The sequence below is a fragment of the Diceros bicornis genome, chromosome 1 (assembly GCF_020826845.1).
Source record: "Diceros bicornis minor isolate mBicDic1 chromosome 1, mDicBic1.mat.cur, whole genome shotgun sequence".
Lineage (NCBI taxonomy): Eukaryota > Metazoa > Chordata > Mammalia > Perissodactyla > Rhinocerotidae > Diceros > Diceros bicornis.
In genome coordinates, this window is record NC_080740.1 from 78,653,630 (window position 1) to 78,674,830 (window position 21,201).

At 35.1% G+C, this 21,201-nt stretch overlaps 1 long non-coding RNA gene and 1 other non-coding gene across 3 annotated transcripts in view; one reads left to right on the forward strand and one right to left on the reverse strand.

The window, feature by feature from the left end:
- The first annotated feature begins 10,681 nt into the window (after nt 1–10,681).
- Nucleotides 10,682–21,201, forward strand: part of LOC131408595 (uncharacterized) — a 161,017-nt gene continuing 150,497 nt past the window's right edge. For both annotated transcript variants that reach the window (XR_009220794.1, XR_009220793.1), the window contains exon 1: nt 10,682–10,817. This is a non-coding gene — a long non-coding RNA (uncharacterized LOC131408595). The remainder of the gene's footprint in view (nt 10,818–21,201) is intronic.
- On the reverse strand, nt 14,825–14,927 carry LOC131410493 (U6 spliceosomal RNA). The gene has a single exon (XR_009221265.1). It is a non-coding gene; the product is annotated as a U6 spliceosomal RNA (small nuclear RNA).

The following is a 21,201-nucleotide window of genomic DNA, read 5'->3' on the forward strand; positions in this document are numbered from 1 at the left end:
ATGATGTTAATGAGGAAGGAGTTAAGTTGGAGTGAGTGGGACTGAAGGAACGAGCATATACATTTCCAAAGAGCTGTTGTACTTTTCGATTTGAGCTTCCACTGCCAGATAACTTGGCAGGCGCCAGAAACCGCTACTGCAGGACTGGAAAGTTACATGAATACCAGAGGGAAAAAACTGATTTGCTCACTAGGAGGCTCTATTAAGTGAACATCTGTTAACTGTAAAAATCCTATGCACCAAATGGGGATATATAATGAAATTCAGAGCTTTTGAGCAAATTAAAATCATAAAATACCAGTGGGCAGGAATCACTGTGTGTTTCACTATTCTGAAATTTACATGGAAACTTGGAGCAAGACAAAACAAAGCGGAAACACTTAAGATTATTTACCGTCGGTATGAAATCGAACTCTCCTTTGCTTTGGAAGAACGCTGGGAGTTGGGGGAAAATGTGCTCAGTGAGGAAGTTCCTGTGAAGAGCTCCCCAGCTGTTAACGGTTGACACAATAAAGATTGTGGCTGTGCAGTAGGAGGGCTCTAGGCAGAACAAGGAGAGCCTGGGGCTTGGCTCTGTCCTTTGCAGAGTTGGGGACTGTCACAGATTTGTGCTGTCCAGATGCTACTGAAGTCCTAAAGGAGAGAAGGGAAGGAGCAGGGACTGTGTGGGTTTTCCATATGGTGTGTGCCCAAGAAAAATGCCTTAGCATTGTGGTGTGTGGAGGCAATTGTGTTTCAAACGCTCATCCCGTTTGGTGTATTGAATACAAAGGACAATGCTGGGGCAACCTTTAGATTGGGATTTTGTGCGTGCTCACAGTTGTGGAAATTCCATTAGCTGTTTCGTTGGTTGTTTTGAATTGTAACCATCCTAGACTAGGCAACAAGAGAAAAACACAGGTTAACTAGAAAGAACAGATCTATGTCGAAGACAGGGAGAGGTCAGTTTAATTTCAATACTACATAAATCCCTGTGGCCACTTGGGCGTTTGTTATATTAATGGCTTTGAACGTTTTAGCAGTGGCATTGGAGTTATTTAATCTTATGATTATCTTCACCGATTTCCTATGGGAGCAAAGGAGGGGTAGGGAGTTAACAAGGGAATGTGAAGAATAACAAAGGGGTCAAAGGTACGCAGCGCACGAGAAAAATTTTCATTATCGTTGGGTGCATATAATCTGGAAAGATGTGCTTTGCCCCACGTTTTGCTGAGCTCTAATTGGAGACCTAGCTTCCCTAATTGTGTGGTGAGGTCTGGCTACTGTAGTTAAGAGGGAAGCTGTATATCAGAGGGCAGAGGGTAAAGCTTTTAAATAAGGCTTCTTTCCCAAATGCCTAAGCAAGAAATTGGAACAGAAATATACTGTAGAGCTAAAAAGTCTTAAAGTGCCTCTTAAATCTTTAGTACAATTACCATAATATAGAATAATAGAGCCGATATTATTTTTAAAAGCTTTTGAAGGTTGCAAGTAGCAGCCATAAATTGTGGGTTGCAGAAAATCTGTAACTGTAGTTTTTCAGAGGCTTTTTATTTTAATGAAAGAGAAGAGGTTTTAATAAAACCACAGACAACTAATAGGGGACATTGTGAGGTAATGGGAATGTCTTCTTTGCTCTAGAAGTGCAAAGGAGTCTAAATGATTGGTGAGTGTGCGCTTATTAAAAAAAAAAAAATCAGGTTTTCCTTCCCAGCCACATTTGAGGACATTCGGGTAAGTCTGATTTATTAAGTCAACACTGTGGAGGTAGCCAAGCATGAGAGCCAGGAATAATCTGACACTGGCTGAGATGTAAATAGTTTGGAGAAAATGAGGGAGGTATTCTGGCTCCTTTTGTGAAGGAAAGAACGAAATGCCATTAGGATGCCTTGCTGTAAAGAGAAACTCAGTACCAATGACCTGATTGGCCTGGAAAAAATTGTTCCCATGTCTGTTGAAATTTGTTATGAGTGGGAGTTCTGAAAGAAAAACTTTCAGTCGTGATGGAATGCTTGCAGATGCCTTCTCTCCCCTGCTCCTTTCTACATATAGAAAAAATGTAAATATCTTTTCAGCAGCCACAATTAGATAGTAATGAAGAATACCCTTCCCGTTTGAGGTCAGTGATTAATGTTTGGTATATCCATAATACATCAACAAAAAGTTAATAATAATTTGATAGTCGAGAGGAATAATGTTATTAAATGGCAAGTGGGTTTGTTAAGAAAGTTTAGAAGATGAAGCTCCAAATGGTTCAAACTACAAAACGCTTATCAGGTGTGCTTGCTGTGATGACAACTGGGCAAAGGTTGAAGAGGCACAACAATGTATGGAGTGAGAAGCTTTCTTTTTTTATTTCATCTTTTCTTTCTTCTCTTCTTCCCAAAATGGTGAGAGACAAACTCTTTGAAGGCAGGGACTGTTGTGATGTAAGAGAGGAGACTGACACATACGCAATTAGGATGTAATGTGACAAAAGCAGTAATGATGGTGATGGTGAGTACCCCCCCAGAGCAGCTGAAGGAGGGTGGCAGAAAGTGTTAATTTACCTGAAAAAGTGACTTCTAAAGGGAGCTTTGGTGGATGAGTTGGATAGGGATGAAACGGAGGTGGGGAGAGGGGTAGAGAGAGGAAGGAGGAAAGGTGGAAAGCTAAGGCATTGCATGTGTGGAGGGGAAAAGAAGCATTTGAGGTCGAGAGGTAAGTAGAGGTCAGACCATAGGGTGGTGGACATGGTGCCTAGTGCCCAGGATCTTTTAATAAATACTTACTGGAATAATTAGTGAATATCTGACTAGTTGTTGGCTTTTAATTACTAAATCTAGTAATCAGGAGCCTCTCAGTTCCATCCAGTCAATTTCTGCATTTTTCATCTTTACTGATGGTGTCAAAATATGCATATGTCTACCTCTTTTACTTATGCTGTTCTTTACTTACATATTTCAAGACAATGTCAGTGTTATCTTCTCTACAGAGCTTTCCCTTGTATCCCCGTGGGATGTAAATATTCTCTACTCTTCCGTGATGGACTCTTGGTACCATTCATGCCTCTTTTCTCCTGTGATCTTGGTGTAGTTATCTATGCTTCTCTCTTTTCCCTTATGTGATTCTAATCTCCTTGAGAGAAGATGATCTGATCATTTTTTTGTATTTCTCCAACTACCTAGTGCAAGATTGAAGCTTAATAAATGTTTATTTAAATGAACAAACAATTGATTAGTGTCAGGAGAGTCACGTTTTTTCCGTTTTCTCTAGTTTCTGTTAATTTCATGCTATTATTTTTTATAAAGCACATTAGTAACTCATTAATTAATTCATCTAACATGTATTTAGTGACCATCTTCTATGTGTCAGTGCTGAGATACAAAGATGAATAAGATGTGGTCTCTGGTCTCACATTTAAGCAAGAGAAGAAAGAGAGGTACTTAAAAAATGATAATATAGTGGGATAATGAGGCACTAAAAAAAGAGACATCTACAACATGCTTTCAGAAAACAGTGAAAGAAAGGACTAAATGTGCCTAGAGAAGACATAGCAGATACATGGGTATTAGAACTCACTATTTCTAGATCATCCCTTTATTTGTGAACTCCAAAGTAAAGGGCAGACTTAATATTCTTAATCAAACTCTTAATATGAGTTTGATTTTGGATACATTTGTTTTGGTCTCTATTTCAGATAATTTTTACTTTTTCTAATTATAGTAATAAATCACATAGGAAGTTTGGAAAACAAAATTTTAATGAATTAAATCCATAATTCTGCTGCTTGGAAATAATTACAATGAACATTTTGGTGTTTTCTTTTTTTTCTTTCTCTCCTTCTCATTTATAGGCATATGTAAATAGTCCTATATATTTAAAAATTAAATTGGAATCATAATGTAGACATTTTTATATCCTTACCCCACCCCATTTCAATTCTATAACACTACAGATAATATGTCTGTACATACAGAGAATACGAATTTTATTCCATAAGCTTAGATATATGAAAAACATTACATTTCTTTCATTTCATTTTCCTAAACTTTTTTTTATTCTGTCAATTTATAAATAAAAGTAGAGAGCAGTGAACCCCTATGTACCATCCACCTAGCTGCAGTAAACATCAACTAATGGCCACTGTGGTTTCGTTTTTACCTGTGCATACTCTTCACCCCCTTCCCAAACAAATTTTCACTACCATAAATATTTTTTGGATCTCTGATTCCTTAATACCATTAAATATCCAGTTAGTGCAAATTTTTTTTGATTATAGTTGATCTGTTAAAATCAGAATGCAAATAAAATCCACACATTGAATTTGGTTGATATATCTCTTAAGTCTTTTTATTTTCGTGAAATTTATTTGGCTAAGGAAATGTGGTGTTTGTTCTGTAGTATTTCTCTCATTCTGAATTTTGCTGATTGCAACCATTAAGCTTTATTTAATAAGCTCCTCTGTTCCCTGTATTTCTTATAAAATTATTTTGCATCTAGAGGTTTGATCTGAGTCATGTTCTTATTTTATTTTTTGGCAAAAATACATACTAGGTGGTATGTGTACTTCCATCAGGAGACAAATAATATAAATTGTTTTTCTTTTTGTGCTATTAGCATCCTAGAAAATCATTGCCTAGATCTATTATTGGGGATTTGCCAAATGGTGATATTCTTTACTTTCTTTAAAGAGGTCGTTCCATTGTCTTTCTGCTTGCGTAGTTTCTGATAAGTCTTTTATATTTCTTACTTTTTACTCTTCTGTACACAGCCTGTCTATATTTTTTCTTTGGCTGCTTTTAAGATTTTCTCTTTGTACCTTTTTTTTTTAAAAAGCAATTTGATTATTATGTGCATTGATGTGGTGTTCTTTGTATTTATCCTGCTTGAGTTTTGTTGATCTTTTTGGGTCTGTAGGTTGAAAGTTTTCATCAAATTTGGAAAAATTGTGGCCATTATTTCTTCAAATGTTTTTTCTGTCCTTGCTGCCGTTCTTCTGCTTGATATTTTCCTACAGTTTACTATGGATCTGATTTTTTGCTCTTTTTTCTCTCTGTGCTTTATTTTGGTACATTTTATTGCTATTTTTTCATGTTCCCTGATCTTTTCGTTTACAGAGTGCAATCTGCTGTTAAGCCTTTCCAGTGAATTTTTCACTTCAAATATTATATTTTTCATGTCTGGAAGTTCCATTTGGAGGTTATATCATATGTATCTCTCCTCGTTGTGTTTGTGGTTTCTTTTAAATGCTTGAATGTAGTCATATTAGCTGACTTAATGTATATGTCTACAAGTGCTAGCATGTGTGTCATTGCTGAGGGTGGTTTTTTTTTCTTTTTTTTTTGACTGATTTTTCTCCTGGTTTTGAGTAACATCATTACCAGGGCAGAATGAGTTATTTAGTTTATTTTGTCTTTCATGAGGATGTAAGTTCCATGAGGATAGAGCTGGTCTGTCTTATTCGCTGCTGTATCCACAGCACTTGCAACAAAGTTTAACTAAGGTTACCCGGCGTGTCAGTGGCAGAGCTGGAGCTGAAAATCCAGCCTGAGTTCCTTGGGGAGGTCAAAACTGAGATGTGTATGGAGTGAAGGAGAACTCACAGTACTCACCCCTAACTCTGGTCTGAGAACACTTCTATTATTTCTTTGCCCTTTAATTTTGTTCTTTCCCTCCCTTCACACACCTAGCATTATCTCTTGTATGAATCTACCAGCTATAGAAAGAATTCTAGACTTGGACTTTTGCTTTTTTGCCCTGAAAAATACCTGAGTTGAGGAAGCAAACAACAGCCTGGCTATCTGCTTGAAACTGGGGGAGGGTGGGAAAATATAGAAAGACTGAATTGAATGAACAGTTTTAGAAATTATTCTGATACACACACACACACACACACACACACACACACACACACACACACACACACACACACACCTGGTTAGTTCTTTAGTGTAGAGTCCTAGAAGTAGGAATACAGGGTCAGAGGGTATACACTTTTAAATGCTCTTGTAGCATCTTGCCAAACTGCTAGCATGCGGAGAGTTTTTGAGTTGAATGCTACCCAGATTTTCCAGCCAAGAAGTGAAATGGAGAGCTCTACGGCACAGTGACTGTTCACTTTAGTTCTCTCCTTAAGTCTATATTCATTCAGCAGCAAGTGCTCTGTCAGCATCTAAAAACCCTGTATGTTGCCCCATTACCTAATCCAAAGCTGTGTTAGCTTGTTGGGTTCCAATAGCATCCAGTCTTCACTGATCCTCCAGTCAATCAAGCAGTTTGATGAGTAGCTCAGAGGACATGACGTGAAAAGCAGAAAAGAGGCGTCTGTTGTACATTTACTGGACTAAATCGTTTCAACCCTTTTAATAATTTCTTGTTTCTATTCCAAAGCAATATCATGATATGAGTGTATTAAATTTAGGTGCAGAAGCATCTTGTTATTGATAGGAATATAACACATTAAAGGCAGGAGAAAAAAAAGAAGTCAAAGACAAGAGTAATGAAAAGATGTTAGCATTGTGTGCTTTGTCTGATACTGAGATTGTATTTAGGATGTGTGTCTATATAGGATAGCATATGATCACTAGTCAAGCTAATGTTTGCTTTCTTTTGCCTCTTCCCCAATTTTAATAATGTAATATTTAATTGTAAAAGTTTAAGGTGATGTTGGTTATTGAAAATTTCACTGAAGTCGTGGACAGTTTCTTTATTATAACTGATTAATATATATTAAGGTATAATATAGAACTAGAACCCTAGATGGTTCTACAGTATTATTTTTAGCATACTCTCCACATCTGTTTCTTCTCCTTTCTTCTTTGATTCTGTAACTGTTAACCTCACTCTCAGTCTCCTGGACTTTAAACCTCCACGTTGTCTTCAACTTTTTAGTCTTCCCTCTAACTACTGTGCATCATATTTCTTCTATATTACCTATATTAGTTTCCTATTGCTGCTGTAACAAATTACTGTGGACTTGGTGGCTTAAAGCAACACAAATTTATTATTTTATAGTTCTGGAGGTCAGTGGTTTGAAATTGGTCTCACTGGGATAAAGTCAAGATGTTGGCACTGCTGCACTCCTTCTTGACACTCTAAGGGAAAATCCATTTCCTTGCCTTTTCCATCTTCTAGAGGCTGCCTACATTCCTTGGCTCATGGCCCCTTCCATCTTCAAAGCCAGCAATGTGTGATGGAGTCTTTCTCACATTGCATCACCATGCCACAGACTCTTCTGCCTCCCTGTTCCACATTTAAGGACTTTTGTGATTATGTTGGGCCCACCAAGATAATCCTGGTTAAGCTCTTTATTTTAAGGCCATCTAATTAGCCATCTTAATTCCATCTGCAACATTAATTCTCTCTGGCCACTTAATATAATATATACACAGGTTACAGGAATTAGAACATGGATATCTTTGGGGGACCATTATTCTGCCTATCAGAATACCTATCATATCCATTCCTTCCTTTATGATAACCATGTGACTCTTATTTCAGGCCCGTCTGTTAAGATCATTGCAACAGCTTTTGCAATCTCTGCTGGAAGACTAATCTCCATAAAGTCTAGTGTAGACTATTATATCTCTTCTCAAAAAGCTTCGTTGGCAGCCTTTTCTATAAGGCAGTGCTCACCAAGCTCTTTTGATTATGCAACCGGTCAATATAAATTTGTGTACACATTAATATGTTTTTATTTAGTTATAATTTATGTTCACATGCTTTTTATTAGTATCTTGTAAACTTATAAACATACATAAAACAAATTAAAAATATATGCAAAAGATGAAATAAATAAGATTTAAGATATTTAATATATTTTGTTTAAAGTACAAGAATTATGCACCATTATTTTATGAAAATCTTGGTTTAACATTTTGATTTAATATATTGAATATCTTGGACTATGTCCAGATTAGTTTGATACTTGTTATAGATGTTATAACTAAAAAAGTTGCCTCATAATATATTTATGAGAGAATATATTGTTTACTGCAGTGTCATGATATTCATTTTTCAATCTGCTTTGCCAATTGTGTGAAATTTGACACATAAATTTCTACCTTCTTTAACATTAATCAGTTTTTCTTGCAGTTAATTAAATTAGTCTTGTAAATTAATCAACCAAGCATTTTCATATTATTAACAAATGGCTTTAAACCATCTGAAACTCATTTAGAAGATTCATATACAAACAAGAAAATTCCATTTCTAAATTTAAATGTATTGATATATATTTGTTTAAATATGTGACATAAGTCATTTTGTTAACAAAAAAGTTAAAAATTTCCAAACATTGATATTCTAAATGTTCTCTCTATAGCTTTTTTCTCTCCTGAAAGCAGTTACTTTCTTAGTTATTATTTACCTTGAAGGAACAGATAAATCATATATGATATTTTAAATCTATTATAATTATAGAAAAGGCCCGAAAATTTGGAATTTATTTCTCTAAAAGAAAAATGTATATTTCATCTTTAATTTGACAATTCTACAACTCTTTTAAATACTGTCTCTGTCTCTTGAGATCACCAACAAACATCTGAATGATACATAAGATGTTCCTGATGAGTCCTTATCTTGTTATAAATTATTATAAAAACTCTACTAATTAAATTTATCGACATCTATAACATCTCAGGGCAGCTATGCAAACACTGCAAGTGAGGGCAAGATTGAGGGAAGTGACCCTCTCTGTCAAGGTTCCTTTCAAGATTCATGTCTGTCCAACATATGGGTCAGGTAAGGAAGCCATGCTGCTCTTCATAATAAAAATTTTAGGTAAGAAATGTAAGATAGATATTTCAATGTGTTCTTCCTATTCTCAGTGGATTAATTATTTTGTAAACCCCGATTTGTAGATAGACCTCTGTGCTAGAGAATAAAGCCCATACTCTTTTGTACAGAGTTCAAAGCCTTCTAAGATCTCACTTTCATTTGATGACTCGCCTGTAATTTTTTATCCTTGACATTTCTTCATGTTATTCACTCTACATAGACTGCTCTTCTCATTCTCCTTCTTTCCCCAATTTTTCCTTATCTGGTTCTCATCCTTCAAGCCACAGGACCAGACTTATTGCAGTTGCACAGAAAGTCTTGGTTGAATGAAAGGCCTTCTGTTCATTTTCTTTCGGTGTACTTTTCTTAAGTTGTAATTACATATTCCTTTATTTGTTGACCTGTTTGTTTTTCTCTATGACTAGACCTAGATCCACAAAGGCATTTGGGGACTGTGACCATCAAATAAATATTGGCACCTAGGTCAGTGACTAGCAAAATGTAGGTGCTTTATGACAGTTTATTGGATGAATAAAGGTTATATCCTCCTGAAGCCTGTACTGATTCCTCATCTCACCTAGCCGTAATTAATATTTTCCTTTGTGCAGAGTAGGTACTCAACTATTGAATTAGAATAAGATTCAGTAAGTGGCTCAGGCTTTTTTGTTTTTGTTTGTTTTTTGCTTTGTAGTTAGATCTGACCCAGTGGTAAAGGCACAAGTGGAATTTTGATTGCTTGAGTGTGGTATAGTTGAGATGGAAAGTTATTTGGAAGGGTGCCTGATGCTGAACATCAAACCTTTAGTTGTTCACTTACCAAAGTCATGTCTGTATGTTATTTCACAGCAATGCGCAAATTGCTTATGACTGTCCCCGGTAGAATGGTACTCTATCTGAGCTCATTTGCAGCAGTTTAAAAACAAACTCCAGAGCCCAATATCACAACTGTTTTCTTCCTTTTTGATCTTGCCTCATTAGGGGGACAGGGTAAGGGTTGTATAATGTGCTGAAATCTGTCAATACTTTGTGTTTTTTATTCATTAAAACCTTCAGATGCTGTTTTCCTAACGGCGCCATTTACCAGGGAGGGTGAGGAGAAAAACACTAAACAGGTGTTCTTTACTTGAAAAACAGCAATTTCAAGCAACTCACAAGGGGAGAAGTTGGAAATTTTCAGATTCTGAAGTTGTCACTGGGAGATAAATTTGGGTTACACATTCGCCTCTCATAAACAGACTTTCTTGAACATAAATTTCTGCAGTGCACGCGGCACCTGATTTCTCTGGGGGCAGACATGCTTCACAGAGCAATCATGCTACAAAGAGACAGTGTATATTTTCCCAGCCTTCTTCCAAATGCACAAATATGAGCTGAAGGAGTAGTATGCTGAGCTGCTAATATGCAATTCTAGCTTCCCCTGGCAGGGAGAAAAATACCTATGGTAAATATTTGGCTTGATTGATGGGAAAGTGTCTAAATTTTGAGTAATCTAAACTCAAGCTTAAATGTTTCTATAATACCATAAGAAGATTATTTGTCAAATAAACAATGAGGTTCATTAAGTATCTTATACAAAAGGACTGCAGTGTTTGTTTCTGAAGCAGCAGCTAGCTGAAGCAAGGGAAAAGTTAAAAGAGATATTTCCTACAGCAGTGATTTTCAAAATGTGGCCCCAGGCCAGTAGCATTAGCATTATGTAGTAGCTTGTTAGAAATGCATATTTTGGGCCACCCCAGTAGTACAGAATCAGAAATTCTGGGAGTGAGGTCCAGCAATCTTATGTTTTAGCAAGTGCTCCAGGTGATTCTGATGTATGCTCAAGTTGGAGAACCATTGTCCTACGGAATTCAATTCATTCATTCATTCAACAAGTATTTATTGGGTATCTAATAAGTTCTAGGCGCTCTTTTTGGGCACTGATAATACAGCAGCGTGAACAAGTAATCAAACTCTTGTTCTCTTGCAGCTTCCATTCTAGTGGGCAATCTGGAAAGTCAAAGGAAAGGAGGAATTCATTAGTTTGAGTACACCATTTTGGGCCCTGCCAGATGCTCTTTGCAGTGACCATGGTATTTGAGGTAGGTTTGGCAAAAGTTGCAATGTAAGCATTTGGAAACTGAACCAGACTTACTTCATTTTACAATGTTAGCTACTTTCCCTTTCATGGCCAGCTCTCCTGGGACTGGTTTCAAAATCTCTATCTAGATGCTCAGGATCTGTGACTTACCTAAATGGGCAGTTGATCTGAATATGTTTCTTCCTCCAAATGATTTATTAATTATCTTTCTGCGTTTGGCTCTCTAGTATGAACATTAGAAATGAATGGATTGGCATGATCCCTGAATCTGGGCTCTTATTCTATAAAAGATTATCATTGAAAAAAATGGTATAAAGGACATACAACTAGGGAACAGTCAGCAAACAGATGGCTTAGATTATTAAATAAGTGTAAATAAACATTCTTATAGTGAAAAATTGGAGGAATAGTGGGTATTAAGCATTTGGTATTAGGTAGGCTAGAATCAAAAGGAATTTGCTACGTTTTGTCTAGCTAGTCATTTTTTCAAATGCTATTTTTCCCAACTTTGAAAATTTTCATAATAATAAGTCAAAAAACAAGTATATTGAACACTCATATAAATCCTTTAAGATTTACCATCTATACTTGCCCTTTCTCTCTGTCTACACACACACCCATTGTTTTGCCATCCCATTTGAAAGTTTCAGTTGCAGATATTAAAAAATTTCACCCATTAATAATTTAGCACGGATCTCTTAAGAATAAGGACATTTGCCTAAATCACCACAATGTCATTATCGTTTTTAAGAAAATAGCACTAATTCCATAAATCGTTGAGTATCTAAATCCTCCTCAAATATCTGTATTTTTCTCAAGAACGTCTTTTTGTAGTGTTTTATTTTCCCCATATGAGGATCCAATCAAGATTCATGCAAATCATTTTGCTTTCATGCTTTTATGCTTGGTCTCTTTTAATCTAGAATTTAATTTAATCTAGAATTATCCCTCTACTTTGTTTTCGCCGTTAACAGTGACTTTTTGAAGAGTTCAAGTCAGTTATTATGTATAATCTCCCACGTTCTTGATCTGGTTGATTGTTTCCTCTTGGTGTCGTTTAATATGTACCTCTCTCCCCTGAATTAACTGTGCACTGGAATTGAGGTCTAGAGGCTCAGTTGGATTACGTTCAGTAAATGTTTGACTACTTGTAATGTGCCAGGATAGTGTGGAAGCAACACAGGCAAAGCCTTGCTCTCATGAAGCTCAAATTCTTTTTAGGGAAACATACAAGAAACAAACATATTATAAATCTATATAAAGGTAACTTCCCCAGGTGGTAAGTGCTATGATGGAAATTAAGCTAGTGACAGTTGATGACACATGATATGGCCAAGCAGGACCTCATTGTGGAGATGATATTTGAGTTGTGATCTGAATGGAAATGACAAAGTGGGGGATAGGGGTGAAGAAAATGAATTTGCCAAACCCACTGACTGAAACAAAGACTTTCTGGAGGATGTTGAATTTCATGTGATTCTTGAATGAAGGAAGCAGGAGCTTGGGAAGCACTTAAGAATTTTAGGAGGGTAATCGTGTGAATCCTTGGACAGAGGTTTGTGGGAACAGTCTTGCTCAATCAGATAATAATTCCAGTGAGTCATGGAGCCTGTTCCCTTTTGTTAGTAGCTGCACATATATTTTATCTGGCTGGGTGCAGTAATGCTAACACAGTGGACAGAAAGGAGAAAGTCTAAGAAAAATCATCAAGCAGTATAATTCAAATTTGTCGAGTACTGTTGATTATCTTTATCCTCGCAAGTTCCTAAAATGCTATACAGAACTTCACTGGGAGTCGTGTGCCAGAAAACTCCAGTCTTCCACCGTGGGAAGTTGGGAAAGTGGAATTATTCTTAGTTGTTCTGCCATGTTTATCATCCTTCCTATCCCTTCAAAATGTATGTCCTATTATTCAGGTCTATTTTTTGAGTTGCTGTAGTTCACTCTGGATGCATTTATGAATGTGACATTATTAAGCACATGCAAATAAATATCAGTAATGACATTTGTAGTGAATAGAGAGGTGAACTGAAGAAGATGCTTTTTGAAGAGTTTTTATTTGGCTTCTTGGCAGAAAAGCAGTATAAAACTGGATATTCAGGTGCACTCGTATGCCATAATAGTGTGGTGGATAATTGTGTCAGATGAAATATCCACCTACATATATAGTGCATGTCTAGTAGGTGGTGTCTGGTCCATGGTTGATTTCTCAGCCAGCATTTGATATAGCCTGGGAGAGGTTTTTGACGCCTGTCAGAGAGATCAAGGGAAATACTATCTCTGGAAGTACATGGGAAGGGAGCAGACTGAGCTCTGGCTGTTGAAAAGAGAATCCTCAGAGAAAGAAACACACTGGAGCAACTGACATTCCTCATAACTATTTCCGATTACTGTTCCTCATGTTAGGCCTCAGTCTGCCCATCTGTGAAACCCATGTGTGAAATGTGTTTATTGAAAATGCTTGATGTAGTGATGTGTCAGGAAAAACAACTGAAAAAGAAGACATTCGCCAGTTATGTAGTATTTCTAGGGATTTGTAATCAATGCTTATGGCTCTGTGCAAGTTGGATTCTGTTTTTGATTTATGTCTTTCATGGTAAAATGCTGTGTGTGTGTCAACGTATGAGCTTGTGTTTACTCTGGAAGAGAAGGACCAAAGAGGATGAATACAGTATTCTATTATAATACCAACACATTTCAGGAAAATTAGTAGTTAATTTACATACTTTCAAAAGGCCATGGTCTAGGGCAGTGCTGTCCAATAGAAATTTCTGAGATCAGGGAAATATTCTGAAGTTGCATTGTCCATTATGGTAGCCACTAGCCATGTGTGGCTATGGAGCACTTGAAATGAGGAACTGAATTCTTGATTTAAGTTAATTAACTTAAATTTAAATAACCAAATGTGGTTGGTGGCTACCATTTTGGACAGAGCAGTTCTAAAGAACTGTTGAGGAACTTCTTTAAAAAAAGGCCAACATCTGGTTATGCAATTTGCTAATTAGATTATTTTCCTCTTCAATTCTGCTTATTAGTATATTTTTTTCTGTTTAAAATATACACCAGTTCCCACCCCTCTGCCACTTCCTTCCCCCTCCTGGGCTTACACACACATACACAAAATTCCTCATTTTATTCTGCTGTTATCACCAAGTGCTAAAATTTTCTTTTATATTTGCCCTTCTTGAGACAGTACTGTGTACATATTATGTTCCATCAAATTCTTCACTATTTTTTCTCCTTTATAACTAAGAACCTGATGTTCACCCCTGAATTATATCCTCAGAGGTAACCGCTGTCTTCCATGGTGGTCAAATCCTTCTCCTTAACCTTCTGGTAGTATTTGCACTTTTATCAAACCCTGTCTTCAGACCGCTCTCCAGCCTCCTAAATGCTGCAACATCCTGAGTGTCTTCCTTCTTCTCCCATTGGTCTTCTTCTCTTCTTTCCAGTTATTTACTAGAGCTCAGATCTGCTCTTCTAGATTCAGCCAAAAACTCTGATTTATGTTTTCTGTGAGAAGATTTATCTAATTCTGATCTCTCCAATGGTCTGTCTTAAAATTTCACACTTTTCTTTGAAATTTCTTGTCTAATTTGCAAGAATTTTGATTTCTTGTGCAAAAATTTAGGCCAGCCCGGTGGCCTAGTGGTTAAGTTTAGCGCGCTCCACTTCAGCAGCCTGGGTTCGGTTCCGGGTGTGGACCTACACCACTTGTCTGTCAGTGGCCATACTGTGGCGGTGGCTCACATACAAAAAAGAGGAAGATTGGCAACAGATGTTAGCTCAGGACAGATCTTCTGTAGGAAAAGAAAAATTAAATATAATGGTAAAACATAACTTACAATTTTCTTATTAAAATTAATCCCCCATCCCATGATGAAAGGCACCACTGTATTTCCTGTTACTGAAACTTGAAGGCTTGGTCATCCCTGACTTTCCACACTTCTTTAGGCTCCTTCTCATGTCAGTCAACACATGCTGGCAGTTCTTTTTTTTTTTTTTTTACACAGTATGGACCACTTCGTGAATTTACATGTCATCCTTGCGTAAGGGCCGTGCTAATCTTCTCTGCATCATTCCAATTTTAGTATGGACTGCTGAAGTGAGCACAGTTCATCCTTTCTAACGGATGTTGGGTTATAACTAGTTTCCTTTTCCATGGAGTCTGTACCCTGGCTTAAGGTCTTCTTTGGCTCATATGTGCATTATTTTCAGTGCCCTAATTGGTGTTATTACCTTCAGTCTCAATTGGGATTGTACTAACCACTCAAATTCTATCACATCTGACTGTTCTGCATGCATCTTACCCTCCAGTTACATTGGCCTGCCCACTGTTGCTGAATCACTCTTGCTTTTTTAACCATGTGCTTTTGCTTAATACTACTAGCTCTGCCAACAATTGAATTGTCGTATTTGTGTTTTCAAATCCTACATGGCTAAATCCTTTAAAGTTTATTCCGTTATTTATGCAATATTGATCAACTGTTTTTCGAGTGTGTGCTATGTGCAGGCATTGAACTAGGCGCCTATGTCTTTAGTACTCAACTCATCACACGACAGGGTCTTTCTTTTTAAGAAGCTTGTATTATAATGGGGAATCTGACAAGTAAATAGGCAATTATGGTAGGGTGTGATAAGCTTCCACCTCATCATCATCTGGAAACCATCCCAAACCACTTAGGCTCCGCTGAACTCATTGAGATGACTCGTTGCCACTTAATTACATTACTAGTTTTTATCTGTTCTCCTATCAGTGATTATACTATTATGTGTTAATCTTATCTCCTTTATTAGATCATAAACTCCTTGAGGGCAGAGAATACATTTTCTATGGCTGAATATATATTATAGCCTCTAGCTTAAAATATTTCACATAAATATACATATTAAATACCTGACAATTTATCAGAGAGCTATATTTTACCTTTGGGAATCTTTCCTATGTGCTATATAACCATTTCTCTGTCCACATAAAATATAGAAATGTGGTGAGAGGGTAAAATTTGTTTGTGCTTAGTTTACATTAAATGATGGTTTTAAACACATAAATTGAATTATTTGTGCTATTTAAAGTATAATACATATTATAAAATGTTAGGTGCTTATACTTCAGATTTCCTCTGGTACAAAATAATCAATAAATCTTAAAAATAAAGAACCTAAACTAAAATTGTATTTCCAAACTACTATGAAATTTATAAAATATATGCTAATAATCAGAAGCCAAGAGTACAATATTATAATTGTTGTACAACAGATGTTGATCTTTTTAAAAAAATGAGTCTTTTATTAATATAGTTGGATTTAATATAGTTGTATGAAGCAGATTTTTCTGATAGAGTGATCTTTAAAATAAATATAAATGAACTATAACCTTTCAACATTCTCATCAATTAAAAAAAATTATTATTGTATTTTAATCTAATACTAGCTTATTCCCAGATGTTGATTATAATACTTCTTGTTAAATTAAGTTTCCGTAAGAACTTTTTTTCTCTTTGCTTTTGTTTAATTTTTAAAAACAGCTTTATTAAGGTATAATTGACATAAAATAAACTACACATAGACTCATTTTTTAAAAAAATGGTAATGGTAAATGGTGTTTTTTAAAATGTTTATTTTTAATTGTTTTTTAAAATGTCAAATTCTTATTATTTGTTGATAGAATATAGAAAGACAATTGATTTTTACATATTGATCTTTTATCCTGCACCTTAGTAAACTCATTTGTTAGTTCTAGTAGCTATTTATCGATTCCATTGGATTTTCTACATAGACAATCATGTTGGCTGTGAATAAAGAGTTTTACTTGTTCCTTTCTAATCTTGATACTTTTATTTCTTTTCCTTTTCTGATTGCACTGCCTACAACCTCTAGTGGAGTGTTGAATACAGTAAGTGGACATCCTTGTCTTTTCCTCATCTGAAGAGGAGAGCGTTTGGTCTTTTACCATTAAGTATAATGTTAGCTGCAGTTTGTTTATAGTTGCTCTTTAATACTTGGAGGAAGCGCCCTTTATTCCTGGTTAGGAGAGTTTTTATTAGGAATGGATGATGGATTTTGTCAAATGACTTTTCTGCATAAGGTTTTTCTGAAAAGGTCATGTGTTTTTTTCTTCTTTATACTGTTAATATCATAGATTACATTGCTTGATTTGTGAACATTGAAACACTATTGCATTTGGTTGTGTGTATTTGTCTTTTTATGTTTTGTGGGATTTGATATGCTCGTATTGTGCTGAGGATTTTTGTTGCTATGATCATGAGAGATATATTGATCTGTAATTTCCTTTTCTTGTAATGTGTGCCAGATTTTGGTATCAGGGGAATCCTAGCCTTATAATGTGAGTTAGGAAGTATTCCTTCTTAATTTTTGGAAAGTTTTGTGTGGAATTTGTATTGTTCCTTAATTGCTTGGTACTATTCATCAGAGAAGCTGTCTGTGACTGATGTTTACTTTCTGGGTAGATTTTTAACTGTAGATTAAATTTCTTTAATAGATATAGGGTTATTGAAGTCATCTATTTCTTCTTGAGTGAGCTTTGTTAGTTTGTGTCTTTCAAGGAATTTGCCCATTTCATCTAAGGTGTCACATTTATTGCCATAAAGTTGTTCATAATATTTCTTTAACAGCTTCATTGAGATATAATTTACATACCATACCATTCTCCCACTTAACAGGTACTATTCAATGATTTTAGTATATTCATGGGGTTTTCAAACCACCCCATGAATATACCACCCTTCTAATTTTAGAACAGTTTTGTTTGCCCTAAAAGAAACTTCATACCTATTAGCTGTTACTCCTTATTCTCCTCTCCCTGACTGCACTAGGCAACCACTCATCTGCTTTCTGTCTCTATAGACTTACCTATTCTGGACATTTCATATAAATGGAATAATATGTGCTATTTTTAGACCGATTTATTTTACTTAGAATACTATTTTCATGTTGTTGCATGTGTAAGTACTTAATTGCTTTTTATGGCCAAATAATATTCTGTTGTCTGGAAATACCATATTTTATTTATCTATTCATCATTTAATGGATGTTTGGATTATTTCCACTTTTTGACTGTTATGAATAATGCTGCTATGGACACTCATGTACAAATTTTTGTGTGGACATGTGTTTTCATTTCTTTTGAGTTTGTATCTAGGAGTGGGGTTACTGGATTGTATTTTAACTCTATATTTAACTTTTTGAGGAGCTGCCAAACTGTTTTCCACAGTGGCTGTACCACTTTACGTTCCCACAAGCAGTGTATGATGGTTCTAATTTTTCCACATCCTCACCAACATGTGTAATATATTGTCTGTTGTTAGTGGGTGTGAAATGGTGTCTCGTTGTAGTTTTATTTGCATTTCCCTAGTGACTAATATTGTTGAGTGTCTTTTTATGTGTGTATTGGCCATCTGTATAGCTTCTTTGCAGAAATAACTATTCAAATTGTTTCCCCATTTTTTAATTGGGTTTTTGTATTTTTATTGTTGTTTTTATTGTTGACAGGTTCCTTATCAGATACATAATTTTCGATTGTTTTCTCCCATTCTGTGGGTTTCTTCACTTTTTTGATGGTATTATTTGCAGTAAAAAATTTTAAATTTGATGTAATCCAATTTAAATGTTTTCTTTTCTTTTGTAAATTGCCTTATTATTCTTTTAATATCCATAGAGTCTATAGTAATATCCCCCCTTTCAATTCTGATACTATTAATCTGTGTCTTTCTTTTTTACTGCATTTGTCTCATTAGATGTTTATCAATATTATTGATTCCAAAAAGCCAAGTTTTAATTTCATTGAATTTTTTCTATTTTCTATTTTCTTGATGTCTGCACTAATTTTTATTATTTCCTTTATTCTTCTTACTTTGGGTTTCATTTGCTCTTCTTTTTCTTGTATTTTAAGGTGAAATCTGAGGTCTTTGACTTGAGACCTTTGTTTTTTAGTGCTTTAGAATTTCTCATCAGTACTGCGGTAGAGCAATCCTGGAAATTTTTACGTGCTGTGTTTTTATTTTCATTCACTTAAGAATACTTTCACATTTCAATGTTGATTTGTTCTTTGACTCATGGGATATTTAGAAGTATGTTATTTAGTTTCCAAATATTTGAGGATTTTTCCAGAGATCTTTCTCTTATTGATTTCTAGTTAATATTATGGTCATGGAGCATATTTTGTATGACTTGAATAATTTTAAATGTATAATGTTTTATGATGCAAAATGTAACACACATAAAGGTAAGTGTTTTGTGTGTAGTTGGAAAGAATGTGTTTTCTTCTCTAGCTGGGTGGAGTGTTCTATAATCAATTAGGTCAAATTGGTTGTAGTGTTTTTTAAGTCTCCTATATCCTAATTGATTTTCTGTGTATTTGTTCTGTTAATTATTTAAAGAGAATATTGAAATCTCCAACCATAATTGTGGATTTACCTATTTCTCCTTGCAACTTAGTTTTTTTTTTTTTTTTGAAATGTGTCTTGACACTCTCTTCTTAAGTGCAAAATTATTTAGCACATCAGGTCTTCCTGGTGAATTCACCTCGTTATCTTTTGAAGTAAACTTCTTTCGCCCAGATAATATTCTTTTCTCTGGTCTCAATTTTGTCCAATATGACAGAGTCACTCCAGCTTTATTTTGGTTAGTGTTGCTATGGTATATCTGTTTGCATCATTGCTTTTAACCTGTTGGTGTCTTTCTATTTGAAGTGCATTTCCTATAGGAAGCACATAATTGGGTTTTGCTTTTTTATCCAGTCTGACAAAATTTGCCTTTTTATTGGAGTGTTTAGAACATTTATATTTTATAGGATTGTTGATAAAGTTTAAATCTACCATATTGCTATTGTCCCACCTGTTCTTTCTTTCTTTTTTCCTCTGCTTTCTTTGTAATAATTGGGTAGTATTTCTGATTCCCTCTTGTCTCCTTTGTTGATTTATTAGCTATGATTCTTTGCTTTGTTATTTTAATGATTGCTTTAGGATTTATTTAATTAAAAATATGGATTTTTAGCTCTGAATAATAATCTGTTGTGTGGATGTACCACAGTTTATTTCACCTACTGAAGGACATATTGGTTGCTTCCGAGTTTTGAATAAAGCTGCTATAAACATCCATGTGCAGTTTTTGTGTGGACATAAGTTTTCAACTCCTTTGAGTAGGATTGTTCTTCATATTCAGAGGTCATGCCCGTTACAGGAGACACCCCAACTTGCACCTTTGATCCACCTTTTCCAGTCTTATCCTGCTACCTTGCCGCTGGGGCCCACTCTCTTGATTATGGGGCCCACTCTCTTGATTATTCTACCATCTCTTATTCAGTGTTGATATTTCTTAAGTACTTTTTAATATCATTTTAGTTTGATTCATCTTCTCTTTGAATTTTGGACTGAACTGTAAGACATGTAATTTTCTAAAAGCCTATAACTTCTTAACTACAATTACCAGGTTTTCTTTAGTCATTTGTTTTAATTCTTTAATTTCACCCTTTGTCACTTTCACAGGTCATCAGCACACTGGAAGTGAGGAATAATTTTGGTTACATATATCTTTCTTTTTTTGTTTCTTTAAGAAATGTTACTATGAATACGCATTTATTATTGTAGTGTTTTAAAATCTCTTGAAATACATTTGATTATATTTGCCTAATTTGCCTAATAAGGATCTCTCGTTCTTAAAAACTAAATAAATGTATTGAGTATCAAACATCAAGTTGGACCAAATTCATTTTTATTGAACTGGATTGCTTAAACATGAGGAATTTTAAGTCTGAGTTATATGGATTTAATTATTACATATAATAAAATGTGGTTATTATGTAGGCTAATTTTACTAGCCATTCTCAATATATGAGGAATTAAATGGTAACAAGGAACAGGAAGTTTTGAGAGTGTATTCAATTCACCAGTATAAGAGAAATTCTTAAGGCTGACCTGATGGCAGAATATTTAGTTGGATAGAATGATGATGGAAAATGCTGGGTTGAATAAAACCATAGTCATACCATACGAAGTCGATAATCGTCTTGCTTTCCATCATTATAAGTCTTTGGTTGTCTGAAAAGTACAATGCAAAATCCAAAATCACCACCTGTTATCTCTGATGGTTAGGTTGACTACTAGTGATTTTTATCCTTTTTTCCACTGCTTTGCTATATTTGTATACAATGCATGTGTAGTTTTTGTTATGAAAACTAATTTAAAAAACCTTTTGGCCATAGCAGAATCTGTTTTCTAAATTTGTAATTGATGTATTAGGATAATCCAACTAACTTCATACACTTTTTCTTTAGAAGACTTTGAATACAACTATTTCATTAATCAAAGGATTATTTGGGTAAGTTTAGCATCAGGTTAGAATGGGGGGATAGAAGAGAAATATAA